Raw genomic sequence first — 15858 nt, forward strand, 5'->3', positions numbered from 1 at the left:
TTAATGAATGTAATTTGGTACTGTAGTAATCGTTAATGATGAAAATTGGCTAGAATTTGTATTATTTAAGAGAACACTCAACAAGAACTTGTTTACATTAGACTTGAAGACTACCATATTGTAGCCAACCAAGAAGCATGCCAATGGAACAGTGTTTTAAAGGTGGGCATTTCTAGGAAATAAACTGTTCATGGAAGCTGAATTTAGATTTAGGCACAGAGTGGGGAAATTGTTAATAGTGGTTGTAGTTAGGCGAGTGTTTTTTGTAGAAATTTTGACAAGGAGGGACCATAAATTGGAATTAAGACGAGCGCTTGCCATGAAAATAACGATAGAGTAGAAACATATCTGGACAGGAGCTGCCAAAAACAGCCTATCATGCCTTGACAGAGTACAAAATAGACTTCGTGGTTTAGTGGGGGATGCCCTTTTCTCTACCCTGCAACCCCTCTCCCACAGAAGAGACATTGCGAGCCTATCCTTGTTTTATCGTTATTTTCATGGCAGGTGCTCGTCTGAACTCCAATCCCTCGTCCCCCGTCGCCAATCTTTCACGAAAAACACCCGTCTAGCTGAATCCACTGTGAAAAATTTCTCCCACTCTATATCTGTGCCTAAATCAAAACGCGGATTTCATGAACAAAGCTTCTTTCTTAGAACTGCACGCCTGTGGAACTCTGTTCCGTCTGCCTGCTTCCCTCCGGACTACAACTTGGATGTCTTCAAGTCTAATGTTAACAAATTCCTAATGAACCGCCCCCCTAATTAAACACTTCATCAAATCTCCTCACTAACGTAATGTACTTTCAATAACCCTTATCCCTGAGTGGCTTCCGGGCCTTGATAAGTGGTGATCACTGTGTAAAAAAAAAAAAAAAAAAAAAAAAGACTCGCAACGTCTCAAACCTGATCTGAAGAAAATTACGACGAATTAATAGTCTACGTGAGATTTCAATCTAAAAATCTAAGACTTGCTTGCGATGGAAAGTGTTAATGATCATTATATTTTTGAACATCCGTAGAATAGTGAAGAGGTGATGCTTAAATTTATGTACTCTACAAAATTTTGGAAATCGGTGAATGTGGTTAGCAGTTAGAGGATTTGTGACTGAGAGAGGGCTATCTACTCCAACTCTATGATGCTAATAATAGAAGCTCCGTGATATTAATAATAGAAACAAAATCTTAATATTAATTGGTATTAATAATATCAACTCTATGATATCATAAAATGGAAAGGGAACAAAAAATGGCAGGGTCAAACCATCCTCTTTTCGATACAACGTACGAAAGTCTTTTTTCCTTTCTTTCCTCGACTTGCAATAAATCCTCGTGTATTCGATATTATCATCCACCGTTCGTTCTCATTCTAAGATGTCCAACAAAAAAAAAAACTCAACTGAACTACCATGCTTTAAAATTCGTCTCTTTTAACAGTTACCAATTGTGTACATATGCAAATTAATCAAATATATATTCACCAATGAGCGACCTACGAAATTATGCTTGTTTTTTTTTCTACATTTTCTGCTGTCATTTTACAAGTTAAGCAAACACGAAGTCGTTTGCGAGAGTAATGATTTCTATTACAGAAGAAAAAGAAGAAGAAGAAGAAGAAGAAGAAGAAGAAGAAGAGGAGGAAACAAAATCTGAAGAGAGGGCTAAATATAAAAATGTGAAAAAAGATATTTGGAAATTAATTTTTCCTAACACTTGCCAATACATGCGATAATAAACGATGAAATAGATTTTGTACCGTGTTTTTTTTTTTTTTTTTTTTACCTTTAAATACCAGGAATTGAAATAGGACATAAAAGATCTCACTTAACATTATGTAAAAGAATTCCAATTAGCGATGGGACGATTCCAATATTTTCCAGATTCCGATACAATTTTCGATTCTGTACGAAATTATCGATTCCAATACAATTACCGATTCCGATTCTTTACAAATCTCTAAATATTTCACTATAAAGTTATTTTTCCCCGATTACCGTAAAAATAAATGTTAAATGTGCAGATATTTTCTCAAGCGTAAAACACACACTTGTGGGTGTCCGGTCACGAACGTGACATGGCCTTCGGGCCAAGATCAAAGTGTAGTATCTGTTCCGGCAGATGCTGCAAGCAAAGACCCTATGTGGGGGCGACCCCACAGATAAAATACCAATTGTCACATACCAATTGTCACTATCATACCAATTGTCACTATCCAGCTCCCCTACTCCCCGGGGAGTTGGTCCCCATTTCCCCTTCACTCCTCACTTTAAAAATAGGCATTGTGCCTAATTTGCTCGGTGGGGGAGCAAATAAATAACGATATATAGATTTTAGTTTCACTGGTAGCTTAAAATCAATAAATATTTATTATTTCATTATTAATACCAGCGATGGAAGATTTTGTTTTAAACAAAATCAAATCAAAAATAAAAAAATTAATGGAATTGTTTTTGGCATTGGAAAATAGGCACACTTTTTTCCGATTTCGATACCGATTCCGATACCCCCAAAGAGTTTCGATTTTTCCGATTCTCTATTCCGATTATAGTTAACTATCCCAAGACTAGTTCCAATGGTTAAATGTTATTTCGGTGTTACCTATTAAAAAAAAAAAAATAATAATAATAATAAACTGCAGATTTTCATGGCGTTCGTACGCGTCACAGAACCAAGATGTCATATTCCAAAAAAACACGTAAATTGGTCAAGTATTTTTTTATATAGAAAATTATTTTTTTACGATTTTTTAGCCAATTAAATAGTAAATTTTAGCCATTTTGATCTCGATGGTTCGAATTGAGTTGTCCTTCCCTTATTTATTAAACATGGTAGATCAAAACATGGTGTCTCACCTCGTCATAAGGTTTGATTTTCTAAGTTGAAAAAAATACTTGACTAATTTACGTGATTTTTGGAATATGATATATTCGTTCTGTGATGGTTACGTACATCATAAAGTTTTTTTTAAAGACTTGAGTTTGGAAATTAGGTTTTATTCTAAACTAGCCTGAGTGCCCGTCGTTGCCCGAGTGTTTGGAGGTGTGTATTGAACAAAAAATAAATAAAATAAAATAAATAAAAATTGGTAGTAGGTAGGCTCGAACCTGTACAGTGAAGGAGATAAAGAACGTGAAAAAAAAAGCGTGACGTCTTTGCCGTTGCGTCCATCGCTAACCCGGAAGTGGCGAAAGTTTAAATTAAGGCTAGGCAATCGAAAAGACGGGGTGACTTTCGAAAATATCGGCGAAAAAAAAGCGACCCCTCCTTGTAGAAAACTGCCCAGTTGAGGTTGAAGGAATTAATGTTTTTAGCCAATTATTTACAGGGTCAAGCTTCAAACGATACAAATCTCGGAAAAATCCATCGCCTCTGTCGAAAATTTTAGGCATACATACATACATACATACATACATACATACATAAAAACAAACAGGTGAGATTTATATCTATATATTTAAATGGCAAATGCGGCGCGCGCAATTTTTGTATGTCCAAGAAAGACTTTTTTCGCTGGCCTTCTGGATGGGGGGATACTATGTCTTAGAACTATTTATATAATATATGACTCTAGATCATAATATGTACGATTTGCGAACGCGCGTCGCGTCTAGATTTATTTTCGTCGACTTTTATAAAATTCTTGCTATTTCGGCTTCTCACGTGTTCGTTCAGCTTTTTCGTATAAAAGCGACACTGATCTGAAGCGAAGGTGTGGTTCCCGGCACGAAGGCTGGGAACGTCCAGAAAGCGATGGGCGTTTGATCAATGTGGGGGAAACTCCTTATATCAGACAGTTGCTATTCATATGGACACTCTCCTCTTTATGGGGAGCTGGTTTCCCCCCCCCCAACATTTTGGCGAAACAAAAAGTTGGGAAACAAAACCAAAATAACCACACCGCAGTAAAAGTTAACTGCGGAACTTCTGTGGCGTGATCATTAAAATCGCGCATCTGTCAATTTAACTTTTAAATCATTAAATTTGAACTCTGTTCAGTTTCTCTCTCTCTCTCTCTCTCTCTCTCTCTCTCTCTCTCTCTCTCTCTCTCTCTCTCTCTCTCTCTCCGTGGGCGAATGGTAAGTTGTCATGTTTTTTTTTTTTTTGTTTTTTTGTTTTGTTTTTTTTTCATACTTTCTTTTCCACCTTAGCCTCAATGTTCCGGGTTCGATCCTACCTATTTCCCCAATTTTTTGTACCCCCCCCCCCACAACAAGACACACACACACACCTACAAACACCCGCGCAGCGCCGGGTACACCAGCTACACCAGCTAGTGGTAGATAAAGCACTGTAATTCATTTCGTTGTAGTGATCTATTATTATGTTAAAACTATAAAATGCTTCTACGTTTTGTTTTGCATGAAATGTTTCATAACTGCACTCTAAAAAAAAAGACAATATAAAACGCAATCAGGCGATTATAATTAAGTAATAATCGATTATTGATATTGTATCTCATGTTTCTTTCTTTCTTTCTTTTTCCAGATATCAAAATAACTTGCATTGAAAATACATAAATATTGATATATCGATCTACTGGCCACGTGGACTTGAAAAAGGCAGTTATCGATTTTTTCCAATATTTTTTTTTCATTTTATCAATGATTTGGTGGTAAGTATCAATATTTTTATGTTGGCACATATTTATCTAACTTTCTTTTTCTATGGTGTAGTCCGGGAATTAGTTGAAACTTAAAACTGTGAATACGTGTATCCGATTTTAATGAGGTTTAAAGCAGTAATTTAAAGTTTTCTTAAATTTTCTTCCGACTACATTAGGGGTGGGATGGGAGGTATGCAGTTAAGCTAGGAGGGTGGGGAACTATCTTGATGAGCATCTTGGTCATAACAACGGCTTTCTTTCTTATCTTCTCTGAGACCCAGTGGGACAAATTTCGCGTAAATCTTCCACATCTTCAGTTCCTCACGAATAATTGTGTGTACAGTTCCCACACTGACATCAATCTGTGCATTTATTGTCTCTATAGACACACGGTGGCCTTTATTCATGAGATACTTTATTTGGCCAATCAACTCTGGTGTTCTGAATTCCTTACTCCTCCCACGCCTCTCATCACAGACTACTTGTCTTTCTTGAATCCCTTGTGTCACTCAAAAACTTATGCTTGTTTCATGCAAGATGGTCCATAAGCAGTCTGGTGCATTCAATACGTTTCTGTGGCATATCTTTTTTTTTCTTTCAAGTTTAAAACAGGATTTTATTGCATATCGTTCTTCTGAAGTGTCCTCACGTCCAGATTGCATTTTTGAAATTCACCAGCTGTGAGAATGAGGCTTTAGTAGGATGTATTCCAATTTCTGATGTAGCTGTTAATTTGAACCCGAAATCATAAAAATTAATTAGTCATCTCATAACATGTATAGTAATAACGTACTGAATTTTCAACAGTCTACGACAATGTTAAATACATGTACAAAAACGTTTGGAAACTTATTTAAGGCATTTCTGTGTGATTCAAATTTTTTTTCAAGATGGCAGCCTAGATTCTTCTTCATGGGAAATAAACTGGCCGCTATATTGTTAGCTAACAGTTCGTAAAAGACGATATTTAAGATAAAATAAAGAGTATTTAAAACAACTTAAAAAAACAAACAAATTGAGCCAAGTAAGTATAAGAGTAAGTTTTATTAGCTATGATGACATTTATTTATTTATCTATATATTTTATTTATTTTTTTACTCTGTTTTCGTTTGTTGGCTTCATTTCGGGGTGAGATTGGAGGTATAGTAATAAAAAGAATGTAATGTACTGGCCATAATTAATACATCATATTCAGCATTTGGAGAAAGTTCAAGGACTGGCCACTCAAATGGTGCGGAGTTTATCTGATCTGCCCTATGAAAGCAGACTCAAAACCTTGACCATTTTTTTTTTCTCTTGAGTGTCGATGATTACGCGGTGACCTGATTTTGGCCTATAATCGCCTCAAACAAACAAACAAAAACCGAATTTTTGTTCTTCTTAAACCGGTTAAAGATCTCGCATGCGCAAAGTGTTTCCATCTGACCTCTATACGATACCGGCCAGAGAGTTCAAAAATGATTATGCAGTGATCTGTTTTGGGTTTACAATGATATACCTTAGGACTTATTATTCATTTCTGCACCAGAATGAGAACTACGCGAACACTACGTAATTTCCCCATTCTTTATCTGTGACTAAACGTAGATTCCATGAACAAAGCTCCTTTCTTAGAACTGCACGCCTGTGAACATTTCTTCCGTTTCCCTGCTTTCCAGCTGACTACAATATGGTCGTCTTTAAGTCCAACGTGTATAAGTTCTTGATTAGCCATTCTGTTAAGTAATCAAATTTACCAAATTTCCACTACTAACGATAATGTCCCATTGACGAAACCTTATCATTATCTTCGAGTAGCCTCCAGACCTTGATAAATGGTGATTCCTTGGTAAAAAAAAAAAAAAAAAAAATGAAATATTTCACTGCCGATTTCAGTTGTACCGAAGAAAAGCTGCTTTCTCAATCGGAATCCCTGGATCTTTGAATATACTTCCAAGCGAAGCAATAAACACACCAACAACGCAACAATTTAAGGTAAATTTGGTACTGGACTACTGTGTCCTTTTCTCTGTAATTTTTTACCATCTTTCCCCTGCATCGCATTGAGGCATGATTGTTTTATTTTTTGCCAAATTAATTGAATTGAATATTCGTTTAACATTTGCAGTGACGCATCCAGAAGCTCTTGTAAAGATGTTGCGCAAATTTTACTTGAACTGACTTGCATTAAACGATATCGCACCTTTTTTTTATCTGACATGATGAAAAGGCCAATCAGGAATGTTCTTAGATAAAGACACATAATTTTTATGACAATTGCTCCAGACAAGGTATGAAACAACTTGATGAGGTAACAACAACGAAAGATGAATGTTGCAACGACAGAAGATGCCTATTGACCTTATTCTTGAAAAGATCAAGGCTATAGATGGGAGGAAAGCGATCAGCAGGAAGAGAGTTCCACAAGCGTGCAATTCTTTGAAAGAAGCTACTGGAATAGGAAGTTATACTACAATGAGGTATTAAAACAACGAATTGGCGGAGACCACTAGACCAACGAGTCAAACAAGCTGGAACAAAGGAAGCAGGGAATAGATCAGACAATTATTAAGAGTACATGCTATAATAAAACGACCCTCATATATAGAGAGAGAGATTTGTATCTGAATTGAGGTACCTTCTGGAGCAGCAGAATGGTGCATACATTTTTCCAGCAACTTTAGCAAAAAAAAAAAAAAAAAAAAAAAACGGGATATAAGTCCTCCATTTCAGGTTTGGAATAAAAGTCAGTCATAGAAGTTTATCGAAACAAAAGACTTTCGAGGAGAGAGCTATTCATTTCAACAGAAATCAGAGTATCAGTGATTAAACTTGGTTTTAAAATTGTTAAATAAAATAATTACTAGGGCTAGGACAACAGCGCATTCTTTTCCTTCTTTTGACTCAGGTATATATCCATTAATATCTTATATGTTTTTATGCAGAGTAATGTGGTTCTAGGTTGTTTCTTTGTCGGATATACACTCGAGAGTAAAAACAATGAAAAGAATATGCGGTTGTCCTAGCCCTAATAATAACACACTTTTATTCTCCAGTGAACGACATGTATCGATGAGCAGAGAATCATTGAGAAATTAATTTTTCAATCGTTTTTATGGAAATCGCTCTAGGCAAGGTATGAAGCCACTTAATGTAAGGAGGTAACAAAAATGAAATATTATTATCAGAAAGACAGGGGATTCCTATTGAGCTTAGTCTTAAAGAGACCAAAGTTTTAGGTAGGAGAAAAACGGTGCACAGGAAGGAAGTTCAACAACCTGTTGGAAATAAGCTACTGGAATAGGAAGCTCTTTTGCAATGAAGTTTCAAAACAGCGTATTGATGAAGACTACTAGACCCACGAGTCAAACGAGCTGGAACAAAGAAAGCAGGGCATAGATCAGACAATTCTAAAGACCTGAAGAGAGAGAATCAGTGAGAACTTTTTTTAATTTTTTTTTTTTTTTTTACGAAAATCGCTCCAGACAAGGTGTGTAGCTGCTAAGAATCTAACAAGAATCTAACAAGAATAAATGTGATTATCGCAAAGACGGGAGATTCCTATCGAACTTAGTCTTGAAAAGATGAAGATAAAAGTAGGGGGCAAATAATCAGCAAGAAGATGGTTCCACAACTTTGCAGTTCTTCGAAAGAAGCTTCTGGAATAGGAAGCTGGATTACAATGAGATATTAAACAGCGAATAGATGAAGACCGCAAGTGAAACGAGCAGGTAAAAAAGAAACAAAATACATCAGGCATTTTTTTTTCTTTTTACTCACGTTCACCCCGAGCAAGGCAGATCGCCACTTGGACTTAAGGGGCTACTAATTGGGACCATGCTGAGAGGAGACAAACAAGATGTTGATTTATGTTACATTCGAACTTCTGTATATCAGTACAGTAAGGGAAGCAGGTAGCAGGAAAGGAATTACAAAGTTTTTTTTTCTGTTTGAGGGAAGAAACTATTAGAGTAGAATGCTTTCTGGCATTTAGGGATCTCAGCAGTGAAGGGATGTAATTTTGTTGCTAAGCGGGTCTCTTGTTGATATGTACATCGAGTGCAATGAGTTCATCAGAGCATATTCCATTAAACTACTTATAAAACAGGCACAGGGATGCAACATTGCGGTGATGGGACAGGGGTTGGAGCCTAGTTGATAAATTCTGAAGAACACGTGCCGTAATAGTATTTATAGAAAAGACTGAAACTAGCAACATCACGTCTAAGAAAGCGAGAGCGAACAACTGCAGAGAAGACAGAATGGAATCAATTAAATTGCAGATACGTTTCCACACCTCATCAAGAACTATCAACTGGGATAGAGATTCACCAGCCCAAATATGACAACAGTACTCCATACATGATCTGATAATCGATTTGTAGAAATAGAGAATAGCCTCAGTTATGAGAAAGTGCTTGAAGCGATAGAGATAACCGACGTTATGAGAAGCAGAAAGATCATTAGATCTAGTGTATGAACTTCAAGAAAATTGGATGAGAAAAAGAAAGTCTAAGATGTTTCTGGGTCGATTTCTACCCAAGAACAGTTATCCATGAGAATCTCATGAAGAAAAGGGATACGCCTACGATGGAAAGACACGAGCTGAGTCTTCAAAAGAAAGCTGTTAGAAAATCCTCCGAAAGTGATTCATTCTCATTAAATGTTTTGGGGGTTTTTTTCTACAATAGGTGACTGTGTTTTCTTGTTCGGAACAGCAGCGTATTCTTTAAGGCAATCAAAGAAATTACAACGCGTACTATAAAAACTAAAACACAAACTATTCCCGCACTGTCGGCTAAGTCCCATCGCCAGAATGTTGCATCCCTCTCTATTTTTGCAAGTACTTTAACGGAATATGCTCTGCGCCACCTCGATGTACATACTCCAACTAACCCGACAAGCAGCAAAATCCTGCCTCTTCACTTTAGATCCCGAAAAAACCTTCTACTCTAATAGATTCTTCTCTCGGACTGCTAAACTTTGGAATTCCCTCCCGGTTTCTTGCTTTCCTGACTGTACTGACATGCAGAATCTTAAATGTGATGTAAACTTATTGTAGTGTTTATGTTATTAACGTTAATGTCAATTAAATCTAATCTATATATAAATTTTTGTCCATCTGTCTGTCCGTCAATCACAAAATTTTTGTCTGTCATATTTTTAAAGTAATAAATCTATTGGTGAATTTCTTTTGTCTCCATGTGAAACCTATATATATATATATATATATATATATATATATATATATATATATATATATGTGTGTATGTATATATATATATAGTTATAAAAATATATATATATAAAGTTATAAAAATATATATGGGCATTAAGCTTATTACTACCTAGCTCTACCTATGTATCGAGCACTGTTGAAATAAATACTAAAAATTTACGCATAAAATTATATTTTCGTATATTAATTTATGTGACTAAACGAAGTAGTTATATATATATATGTATGAGGGAGAGAGATGATTCATACGGAGATTTAGAGGGTTTACAGAGAGCGAAAGAGAAATAAAGAGATAGCAACGAAACAGAGCAAGCTAGCGCGTCAGAGAGAGATTTACACAGAGACTGGGAAGGTTTATGAAGAGAGACAAAGAGCTATGAAATAGAGAAAGCTTACGAGCCAGAGAGATTCACACAGAGAGTAAGAGGGTTTACAGAGAGAGAGAGGGGGGGGTGCGGCAACGAAATGGAGAAAGCTAGTGCGCCAAAGAGAGAGAGAGACATACAGAGAATTAGAGGATTTACGGAGAGTAAGTTAACGAAATAGAGAAAGCGAGAGAGGGGGGGGGAGAAGGAGAGAAATTCACACAAAGAGTTGGAGGGTTTATATAGAGAGAGTTAACGAAATAGAAAGCTAGAGGGCCAGAGAGGGGGGAGAGAGAGAAGAGGGAAGGGATTTAAATATCTAGGGCGCCATAGAGAGGTAAATGGAGAGGTTAACCGAGAAATGGATGGATAAATAGAGAGACTGGGTGGCAGCTTGAAATGCGTCAGCCACCCGTGCCTAAAGGTAACTAGTAACAAGCGTTTAAATAAAACGGAATACGCGGATTTGTAAATGGGTTCATATTTTCCACAAACACATGAGCAGGACATGAAAACAGCCGACGGGGTGTCCTCCTATTTAACCATTAGACTAAAGTTATTAACGCCCTTCCTCCCGGGAAGATGAGTTGCGTTTTAAGTCGTTGCATGGTTCGTTTTGTTTGTTTCTCTGCTCATCATCTTTAGAAACGAAACAGGCAAATCCACGGTTTTATAAAAATGAGAGTGCTGGCCCTTTCAAAGGTGCATAAGCTATTTGAGGACACGTTAAAAACTTTTAGAAAAGCATAAAATGAAACTTAAATCATTGTAATTTACAATTTCTTGTAAGAAAACAAATAAATATAATATTAACCTTTTTTGTACCAATGTTCCTTAAATGGAATATAGTTTTCAACATACTATAGAAATTGTAATTTTGCTTTAAATATAACTATAAGAATAATTTATAAAAGTTTTCATAAATCTGGAGTAAAATGAAGCTACTTTAATAGAAATAACTTATAAAAATTGAATTTAAAGCAAAATTACAATTTCTATAGTATGTTAAAAACTATGTTCCATTCAAGGAACATTGGTACAAAAAAGGTTAATTTCATTCTGTATATAATCTCATGCGTCTTCTATCACCCATTCAAATTCGAAAGCGACGGCAATCTTTGGTCAGGTGGTCTTTATTCATGTCTTCCATTGCTCGGACTATTGCTTCCATCAGAGAGGATTTCGTATTATTAGGATGCTTATTAACTTTTCTTTCAAGAATTAAGATTTGGTGAGTTACGAGGACATAAGTTTGATGTGACATGAGCATGAAAATTCTCGGCCATCCAATCCTGTGTTTTGACAGCTTCATGGGATGGTGCCGAATCTTGTTGGAAAATATAGACCCTTCTCATTAGCTACCTTGTTTATTATAGATTTAACAGTAGTTTGCAGGGTCTCGTCATGGCATCTGCATTTACTCTAAGGCCCTTGTGGGAAAAATTAGGAGGCATTATGTGCTAACAACGGCGAAAACCATCACTGACGACTTTTAGAAATCTTGCAACTTCTTAACTGCTGTGTTTCGTTTTTATAGGAACTATTACATGTTTTTATCTCATTAGTTATAGTATTATCTACGATGGGATCTTATTAAAGCTATAAAAAACATTAATTAGTATATTTTTAAATTTAAATTACAAAAAATATAATGGTCCTCAAATACCTTACGCACCTCATATATATATATATATAGAGAGAGAGAGAGATTATGGCAGTATAGCTTAATATCAGAGGTCATGTCCTTGCTTATCCTTCCCCGAGACCAACCCCACCCCTATGCTAAGACAAAATTCTATTTTTGTAAGTCATATAAGAAACTGTTTTTGTATCTTGAGTTTGAGTTTTCTAGGGAAATTCTTGGCCTGAAGACGTAATCTCCCTAATAACGGGTGATTACAGAAATATGTATGCACATATGTAGCCACCAATGTTTGTATAAATAAATTATATATATATATATATATATATATATGTAGAAATATATTTTCTTATAATATATACCAATCCTAATTTAAGAAGCTCAATGTAATTACAGAGCAATATAGAGAATAAATGACAAAAAACTATATTCCAAAATTCATGATGTTGACCATCTTATAATTTTTTCCTTTAATTCAGTGAACTGAATCAAACGAATAAATTATAAGATGGTCAGCATCATGAATTTTGGAATATAGTTTTTTGTCATTTATTCTCTCTCTCTCTCTCTCTCTCTCTCTATATATATATATATATATATATATATATATATATATATATATATATATATATATATATATATATATATGATCTATTGTTATTTTTAGCAATATATAAGCAGTTTTGGAACGTTGCTTATTTTTGTATTTTAACTTTCGCTAAGCGGTGAAGACGAGAGAGAGATTACCTCCCCTTTATTTTGGGTTTTGCGTCGGCCCTCCTTTATCATTTTTTTCTTTTCTTTTTGTTTGTTTGTTTTTTGACGGAATTTTTTTTTTTTTTAAATTTTCTTATTTATTAAATATTTACATATTTTTACGTGCATAAAATATATCCATAGACACGTGTTTCTGGTCATCACCTGTCATCAGCAAGGATTAACCATCAACCAGGATCGGAGTCACGACTACACTATTGAACGGTTGTTATTCTTTGCCGATATTTAAGTAGTTTTGAAGCATTACTTATTTTTGTATTTTAATTTTCGCATCCCAAGTGGTGAAGAGGAGGGAGAGATTACCTCACTTTTGCGTTGCCCTTTTTTTATTTACTATTTTTATTTATCAAATATTTAAATATTGCGTAAAACATATGCATGTAAAAATATTTTTGAAATATTTAAATTAAATATTTAAATATTTAATAAATATAAATAAATATACGTCCCTTCTTAAAAAAGATGGTGACGCAAAAAAAAAAAAAATAAAGGAAAAGTAGTCACTCTCTTCTTAATCGCTTAGAAAGCGAAAATCAAAATACAAAAATAAGCAGCGGTTCAAAACTGCTTATATATCGCTAAAAATAACAACAGATTTTATATTTTTTAAAGCGATAAAAATCGTTCATGAAATCTGACAAGGCGTCGTGTCTCATTGGTAAAACTGCTGATAGTGTAATCGTGAATCGATCCACGTTGCTGATGTGGACGACGGGTTATACCCAGAAACACTTGTCTATGGATATATTTTAAGCACGTAATAATACTAATTATTTAAATATTTAATAAATAAAGTAATATATATACATATAATTTTGAATATATATATATATATATATATATATATATATATATATATATATATATATTAAAGTTTTAATTGCAAAAGTCAAGTATCAGGGTTCAGTTGTGCTCTAAACAGAAGCATCCCTTTCGAATGCGCCCCTGTCTTATCAAAGAACCTAATGCTGAGTTTTACGCCGGGCCCTTACTAGCATGATGACCTGACGTTATTATGAATCGAATGATAATCAATAAATGTTTCAGGCTGCCATACTTTTATTGTCATCGAAATCGGTTAAATCGATCATTTTTTCAATCAAATCGATTAATTGCCTGCTCTGATTGGAGACCCATCACAGTGCACCTGGAGGAAACTTCACATGCCTTTTGTAATGACTAAGTCCATAATATTTTGTAGTCAACATTGCACTGTAGAGAACTTACTGTTGATTTTATAAAATTATTTTTATATATAATGGTTTGCATTAAAGTTTAAAATGCAAAAGTCAAGCATGATGCTTCAATTGTGCTCTAAACAGAAACATCCATTTCGAACGCGCCCCTGTCATATCAAAGAACTTACTGTTGATTTTATATGTCGGGCCTTTCGACTTGTGCGGTAATAAAACATCTCAAATGCACTTGTGATCTTAGGCTGTACAAGGTGTTAACTTTGGTCGAAATCGCCTGTTCCTTTTTTCATCGGATTATTTCAGTTATCGATACTTATCGAAGACATTCCGACACAAGCCTATCTAAGAACACTGCCAGGCATGCAAAGTACCTTCCTGTGAGATTTCATAAAAATCGGCCTAGCCGTTTTGAAGTCCATAGAAACCGAACACACAGACACACAGATACACAAGCACACTGGCAAAGTGACCTTCATATAATAGTAGAGAGAGAGAGAGAGAGAGAGAGAGAGAGAGAAAGAAAGATTATATATATATATAAAGAGAGAAAGAGAAAGAAATATATATATATATATATATAAAGAGAGAAAGAGAAAGAAATATATATATATAAAGAGAGAAAGAAAGAGAAAGAAATATATATATATATAGAGAGAGAGAGAGAAAGATATATATAGAGAGAGAAAGAAATATATATATATATAGAGAGAGAGAGAGAAAGAAAGATATATATATATATATAGAGAGAGAGAGAGAAAGATATATATAGAGAGAGAGAGATAAATATGAGAGAGTATAGAAGCATTATTTCTTATATTGTCAGAATTTTGTTATGATTTTATGTTTTTATCATTAATAACTGAACGCAATGGACAGCGTTCAAACAACACTTGCATTTCAAATGGATATGCAATCATCTAATTGGCTCAGCCCTAATTATTATTGGCCAATAAATCATTAAGACACTTTAATATCATTGACATTGGCAACATAATAGCAACGCTACGAGTAAAATCACGAGCCAAAGGGCGCTGTATGATGGTGGCTCAGGGGGCAATTCAGTTGGCTAGACGACAAATGATCGGTGGTTCAAACAACGATCTCATAGTAATATACAGTGTATTTTTAGAGGCGGCAAACTTTAAATTGACAACTCCGTTTGCTTTGATAACAGATTTGGCAATTATCTGTTACTTTTTCAGCTTCATTTGGCGATTCATCGTGAAGCAACGTTTGCAAATGATCAATTTACTGAGAGAAATATTTGATGAACGAATGATTTCACGAAATAGACCTGTTAACTGGCCACCCCGTTCGTGCGATTTAACCCCATTAGATTATTTTTTTATTGTTGTTGTTCTTTTTTTTTAAGGATATGTAAAGTTCCGTGTCTAGGCTGAGGAACCAGACACAATATACCACTTCGAAGACAACATTTGGTGCGTTATTGGCGAAATAGAGCCTAATTTAATGCGTAGAGTTTGTGTAATTTGGACCTGTAGATGACGTCATATAAACATATGCTCAAAATGTTATTTAAATTATAAATGCCAAAAATTAATCTGTGGAATAAACCACATATTTTTATGATAAAAATATTTTTCTGTGATTTATTTTAATTTAAAGCTCGCCGCCTCTAAAAAACGCGCTTGTGAACCGTTGGGTCACTAACACTACAATTATTTATTTCGCTCGGACGTTATTAGAAAATTCATAAACTGCAGTATTTTTTGTAAAATATTCTTTCTGCATAACTAAAGTAGAAGTAAATAAGTAGAAGGAAATCGATCCATTATTTTGCTATCTCATTTGCATACGTGTTTACGGTGTATACGAACCCTTAATGTAAATTAAATTGAGAATCACTCTTTTTGTAAGTGTTTAAAAAAAACAATGAAACTAATAGGAAATAGTTGAATCAACAAGTATTCAGAGAAGGCGAGAGAAATACAGATCGATAATGAAAGATCGATCGCTTGTTTACTTAATTACGATCTACAACTGATTAGAAAAATTAAAATAGATTTTTGTCAAACATAACTCAATCCCAGAACAA

The 15858-nt window shown here is 34.7% G+C and overlaps 1 protein-coding gene across 2 annotated transcripts in view; it reads left to right on the forward strand.

The window, feature by feature from the left end:
• LOC145261223 (uncharacterized) overlaps window positions 1–15858 on the forward strand; it is a 191147-nt gene that overhangs the window by 158847 nt on the left and 16442 nt on the right. For both annotated transcript variants that reach the window (XM_080119579.1, XM_080119580.1), the window contains one exon: window positions 4486–4612. The gene's annotated coding sequence lies outside the window, so the exon portion shown is untranslated. The remainder of the gene's footprint in view (window positions 1–4485; window positions 4613–15858) is intronic.

Source organism: Euprymna scolopes, chromosome 37 (assembly GCF_053919585.1).
Source record: "Euprymna scolopes isolate OS-2025 chromosome 37, ASM5391958v1, whole genome shotgun sequence".
Classification (NCBI taxonomy): domain Eukaryota; kingdom Metazoa; phylum Mollusca; class Cephalopoda; order Sepiida; family Sepiolidae; genus Euprymna; species Euprymna scolopes.